This window comes from Coenobita brevimanus, chromosome 13 (assembly GCF_032717465.1).
Source record: "Coenobita brevimanus isolate Jiangsu-jjx chromosome 13, ASM3271746v2, whole genome shotgun sequence".
Taxonomy (NCBI): domain Eukaryota; kingdom Metazoa; phylum Arthropoda; class Malacostraca; order Decapoda; family Coenobitidae; genus Coenobita; species Coenobita brevimanus.
In genome coordinates this window covers 29,663,311-29,669,893 of record NC_136966.1, presented here as the reverse complement: position 1 = coordinate 29,669,893, position 6,583 = coordinate 29,663,311, and the positions used below count along the sequence as shown (strand labels likewise).

The 6,583-nt window shown below is 46.1% G+C and overlaps 1 pseudogene; it reads left to right on the top strand.

Annotated features, from left to right (window-relative positions):
* Nucleotides 1–1,043: 1,043 nt before the first annotated feature.
* On the top strand, nt 1,044–1,162 carry LOC145416826 (5S ribosomal RNA; annotated as a pseudogene).
* Nucleotides 1,163–6,583: the final 5,421 nt, after the last annotated feature.

Sequence of the window (6,583 nt, the reverse complement as noted above, 5' to 3'; positions counted from 1 at the left end):
GATTGTTTATCCAGGGAGGGGTCAGGGTCTTGATTCGAAAATTTTGATCCAGGGCTCAAAATTTTCCCTTGGGGAAGGGCGTGTTACGCTGTCCGCCTTTCCGTTCCCACGGATGCAGCTGTTACAGCTGGGCTAGGGGGATTATGCAGTATGTATCCGTGTCATTCGCGGAGTTTATATTAGCGAGTGTTACAAGTTCTTTTGTTTCTTTCGTTCCTGCCACTGAGGGTCATACCATGCTGAGAATGCATTTGATTATTTTGATTGTCTTATGTGAGCTACCAGTATATTTAATGATGTTTTGCTTGCATTAGAAGTACCAATTTATTGTAGAGAGAGAGGGGCACGAATTTAAGTTCTTATTAATTAATTTGATTCATGCGTTCGCGCTTGGCCGCACAGGAGCCAGCCTTTGTCAGTCTCTTCCCAGCCAGCTTTAGTATCGGGTGCTTGTACACTCTCCCCAGTCATTTTTATGCCGAGCTGGCGTTTTTGTTTAAGTTTATTTTTACTCATTTGTTTGTTGACTGAGGAAAGTAGTTATTTTATTTTGTTTTTGTAACCGTGTTGTCTTTGGAGGGCCAGTTTGGCTCACCGTGGTCCTCTCGCTGCCTTTGTTAACGTTCCCCAACACACGTACATACACACACACCCCTAACCCCTACACAGTTAATCCCATCTCTTTGCACAAGGCTAGTGAGAACCATCATGAGCTACTAACTGCGTTCCCCCTTGGACACGGGTTAAGTAGAAAGTCGTCACCACCGGAAGTAAGTGGGAGGTGTTCCTGTAGGCTGTCTCGGGCGGTATTACTTCCGGTAGTGGCAATAGTAGGGTAGATCTATAGGTAGGCTGTTCCGTTTTATTATCAAAGTACAGAGTGTTGCGTTCTTAAGTACTTCCGTTGTGCAGTTTTTCTCTAGTTTGCGGAGTGTCAGTGCCGGGGTCTGCGTCATTTTTGCAACGCAGTGGAGGCCGATCATCTAAGGCTGACTTGTTGTCTTTTTGTAATAGCCCCGGGCTGGCGCAAACCGTAACAATATATATATATATATGCCACGTTGAGTACACCGCTTCCCATCCGATCAGCGAAGTTAAGCAACGTTGGGTCTGGTTAGTACTTGGATGGGTGACCGCCTGGGAACACCAGATGCTGTTGGCATCCCTACGTGTCAAGTGGGGTTGGTGGAGGATTAGTGCCCCTCCCTGTAAAACAATTAACTCTAAGCCCTTGGCCACCCCATTTGGGATACATGGCGTCTGGCAATGGATGGATGGATATATATTTATATATATATATAATATATGGAGCCTCTGTTTTACAGTGGTAAAGTGTGCGTTTTCGTACACTAAAGAACGAGGGTTCACGCCCCGCTAGGGTAATAAACTTCGGGAGCGTTCTTCTGGCCACGTACTGCTTGGCGGACATCAGGGGTGCTGTGGTTGAACCCGTGAAGCATACTATAGAGTATGTTTGCACCCAGTCGGCTTGCACGGGCTGATTACACTTGCTTCACAGACTACACACACATCCAAGGCCACTAGAATTACACTTACAAGCACTTCTCACCTAACATACAATCTCTACCAGATAGCCTAAGCCATTTGGTAGAGATACATTGGCTGTATCGTCCTCACTTCGGTAGGGATAGGCCGGTCCTGCAGTGGACTCTCAAATGCCTGATGAGATGAGAAGATATATCCATCCATCCATCATCCAATTCTACGTTGCCCAATGAGAAGGTAGAAGCCCGGGGCTAGGCAATTTTAAGATGAGATTGACCACTCTCACTCATCCCTGAGTGGAATTATATGAGCAATAACCCCAACCACCCCTTGGATATAAACCAACGGCTCAATCCGATTGGAGTGCTGTAATTACCCACTAGACCACCAGGTGCCATAATTTGGTTATATGGTTACCACCCAGCATAGTAAATGGTTTCCTGGTGTACAGGAAGCCATTAGGCTTGTCACCCAGTGTAGAGTCACCCATAGGTAGAAGGAAGAGGAAAGAATGAAAGAAAGAAAGACAAAAGAGGTGTGTAAAGTCACTCGTAGGCAGAAGAACGAGAAAAGAATGAAGTAAAGAAAGACAGAAGAGGAAGGAAGGAATGGAGAGAGGAGAGGAAAAGGCATTCACCCGAGAGCAGCACTACATCTAGTGAGTGGATGGTGTATATATATATATATATATATATATATATATTGTTTATCTCTCTCTCTCTCTCTCTCTCTCTCTCTCTCTCTATATATATATATATATCTCACTCTCTCTCTCTCACTCTATATATATATATACATCTATCTATCTATCTATCTATTTATATCTATTTATTTATCTATCTATCTATCTATCTATCTATCTATATATATATATACACACACACACACACACACACATATATATATATATATATATATATATATATATATATATATACAATGTCATGACTCCATATTATAAATACATAATAGATAGCATGATGGATAGATTGATAGATAGATAGATAAATAGAAGCACCAGCCAAGGTGTGGGAATAGGAAATGTATCAGCGAGAGTCGACCAAAGGAAATGTTTCCGATTTCAGTGGTAAAGGAAATGAGTCCGTATTTCTGTAAAAAAAAAAAAAAAAAAAAAAAATCCTTGCTGTTGCCGTGGGGGGGTGGCTTCGGAGACGCCGATTGGGTCTTGATGAGTGGGGTAGCTGTGATGGGGTCTCTACTCTACCCTCTCCCCTCTCCTTAGGTCCCTGTCGCTGCCTCAACTAATTTTGCGAGGTTCTTTTCCTTATCCTATTGTTTCTTCCTCTTCCCTTATCATCACCAAATAGTGGAGGCCTTTGATGATACTAGTCTCTGCTCCTTTTGTCATCTCGGGTGAGACTACTCCCTCCCCACGTGTTTGCCGTGTGTGGCGTCACGTATGTTCCCTGCCCCCCTCTATCTGGGAGTTGAGTCCATCATGGGGCAGGGTGCAGTTCCCTGCAGTGGGCAACATGCTCCTTTGGTAGGACGGGTTGGGGTAGGGCGGTTGGTCCAGTGTGGCACCGCTGGGCAAATTGGCTGGCCGTGTGTTGACTCAGTCAACCTCGGCTAGGGTCAAGCAGGCACTGTTTGGTGGGAACTGCATTGGTCTGCGGCTGCCACTTCACACCAACCCGTCTCTGCGTGTACCTCTCCCACTATCCCTGGGGCTGTTGGGTGAGTTGAACCCAACATCAGCCTCCCCTCGTTGGGCTGTGTGGTGGGTGGGGGTGGGGGGATGAAGTCTACCATTTCGTTGTATGGATAAAGTTATCTCCTCAGACTTGATTATGGTGACGACCCAGGACTCCCTTTTGACTATGGCCTCGATCTCTTCCCCTCTTACATGTTTGATTGCTTTGAACATCCCATCCTCCACACCTACTGTGTCTTCCACTCCTCCAGCTTATGCTCCATCAACTTCAGTCAGCCCTTCTACTATCGTCACACTTCATCCTTACCTTCCTCCTTCACCTCCTGCCTCTAATCCTTCCATGTCCTCTGTTTCCCTCTCCCGACCTCGTCCTTCTTCCAACATCCCTGCCCCTTCCCTCACCTCAATTTTTGGTGCGCAGACATGGTAAAAGATTTTCAACGTATATAACACGACCGATGACCTCTCACTCCATCTCAATCTCCTTCGACAAGTAGGCAGGGATGTCACCTTCTCAGCCCATCCGAATGGTTCCCACCTCCTTGTCGTTGACAGTGCTGCCCAGCCCGAGAAGGTTACATCCCTGGTCATTAATGCAGGACAACCCATCTCCGTGTCCCCAGACGTCCAGCTCAATGCTACCACAGGCTCTGTACATTTACCATCTTCGATGTTCTTCGGCAAGAGGGCTTTTCCAGATTGCACTAATGATACTGAACTAATCCTTTCGGAACAACATCACCCAATACATTCAGTTCATTGCTATACAATTCCTCCTCGTGGACGACGCCAAGAGCCTGCTAATATCGTTAAAATAGTTTTTGCCTCTCGCAATCTGCCCCCCACAGTCATCATTGGAGGCACTGTTCTTCCAGTACACGAATATATTCTATCTCCTCGTCAGTACACATCTTGTTGGTGCTTTGGCCATCCAGCCAAGCACTGCCAATCATCCGCAGTCTGCGCCAACTGTGCTCTGGCCAGTCATACCACTTCAGACTGCCTTTCCATCATCCAGTGCTGCCCTAATTGTCAGGGTGACCATTCTGCCTCCTACCGACATTGTCCTGCCTACCTCTTTGAAGCAGAAGTGTCTAGCGTCTGCTGGAAAACTGGCCTCTCCCTTTGTGAGGCTCGTCACAGAGTTCGCAGTCTCAGTCATCACCCTAATGTTACTTAAAAACGTGTAGCCTGTCCTCCTCCCATAGTAACTTCTAATCCCAGAACTATTTCTTCTTCCCCTTCTGCGCCTGTCCCCTCTTCATCTCTTCTCTCCTCTCGCCTTCCCACCTCTCACTCTATACCTACTCCTGTAACTGTTGTCTCCTCTTCCCTTCCTCCTAGCACTCCTATTTCTATCTCTCCCTTCTCTCTACCTAAACCCCCTTCTACCTCAATACCCCCCTTACAGACTCCTTTTGTTCCTGTCTAATTCTTTCTCTGTTTTAGATTCCTCTACCCCTACCTCCTCTTCATCCCCTTCCTTGCCTATTGCCTCTCCTTGTCATTTCCCTCATTCCCAACCTCGTCCTTCCTCTCACTCCAGTTCTGTGTCTCATACCGGCCGTTTGACGCCTCTGGCCCAATGTGCCATCCGACCCCCAACCTCTTCTAGTTGTAAGCACAGACTTCCCATTGCGTCAGACTCTAAGGTCTTTCCTGGCCATCATCCTGCTTCTCCGGCTCGTAAATTTCGTGCGACGAATACCCGCCCCTCTCAATCGATACATTCTCCCGCGTCGAAGTCTACACCTCAGCAGTCTCCTCAGCCACATCCCGGACTACACAGCCGGCTAATTGTTGCACAAAACCCTCTGGAGATGACGACAGTGAAACAATTCCCAAGATTATGGATTACATTTTAACTTCTATGCCAGATTCAGCAGACAATGCTGTACCCTCTCCTTCCACCCACTCTGGTGAAGTTCACCCTGTGCCACCTAACCTCCCTCCTACTCCTCTCCCTCCTTCATCTCCCTCTCCTTCACCTTCTGTCTCCTCCTCCTCTTTACCTCCCTCCTCTTCCACTTCTTCCAGTACTCCATCCCCTCTATCTCCCCCCATGCCTCTAGGCTATGGTGACCGTCCTGCTCATCTACTAACTCCACCCTCTTCCCCTATTTCTACTATCGTAACGACTCGATGATTTATGTTATTATTCTGTAATATATTTTACTTCCAATGTACTATATTTTACTCTCAGTGTAATTTATTTTACTTCCTATGTATTTATATTTTACTTCATGTGTATTATACTTTATCTTTAGTATTAATTTCCTTTTATCATTCCTAGACTCTATTTCTTTGTTAGGTTTCACTTTTATTTGGTATTTTAAAGTTTTAGTATGTTATACAATGGAGCATATGTAGTCTTACGGTCCACTGCAAACTTCCCGACCAGACCTCGTTCTTCCTAACAGTTATTAGTTTCTATTTTACACAATAGCTTCCATCATACAATGGAATATCAGTAGTTTTACTACACATAGGCCAGACCTCCGGTTTTTAATTTCTCAATATAATGCCCCAATTCTCTGCCTACAAGACACATGCCTCACCGCTCCCCCTCCCCCATTCCGTCTTATTCATATCCGAGTCTACCCCATTCCCAGTATGATACCCGTCTCCTGATACATGTTGACATTCCTTTTCAAACCCTTTCTGTTATGACTACTATCAAATGTACCTTTGCCAGAGTGTTTCTATCTCGATGGATTACAGTGATCTCACTACATCTCTCCCCTTCAGTGCCCATCAGTTTTACTGACCTTGATCAACTTTTATCTGCCCTTCCCCCTCCTATCCTGCTTTAGATGATTTTAACTGTCGGAACCCTCTCAGGGGTGACTCTGTTTTAACTGCATGTGGGCGCTCCTTGGAGGATTTCCTCCTTCCCCATGATTTATACATTTTTATCTCTGATTCCCCAACCCATTTTGACAGCCGTACTCGAATTTTCTCTGCCATTTACCTGTCCGTCTGCATCCCAACGCTTTCCTTGGACTTTCCTTGGTCGGTCTTGAATGATTACTGTGCCATGGACCATTTCCCAGTCCTCCTAACCCTCACGTCATACTATCCGGTCCCCGGCCCTCCTCGATGGCGCTTTGATAGGGCAGATTGGGCAACCTTTACATCCCAAGCTGTTCCTCCCACTCCTCTTCCGCTCTGCCATGATCCAACTGATATGCTTTCCTGTTTCCATACCTTTCTTCTTACGGCTGCCCAAGCCTCTATTCCATGTACCTTCCATCCCGTGTCATTGAAATGTGTGCCATGGTGGAATAACCAATGCACTTCAGCCCTCCGGGTCAAGAGGGCCAGGTGGAAGAGCTTCTGTAGGAAAAAGGGCGCTGTCTTAGAGGTCTAAGCTTTTATACTTTTTCAACAAGCTAATGCTCT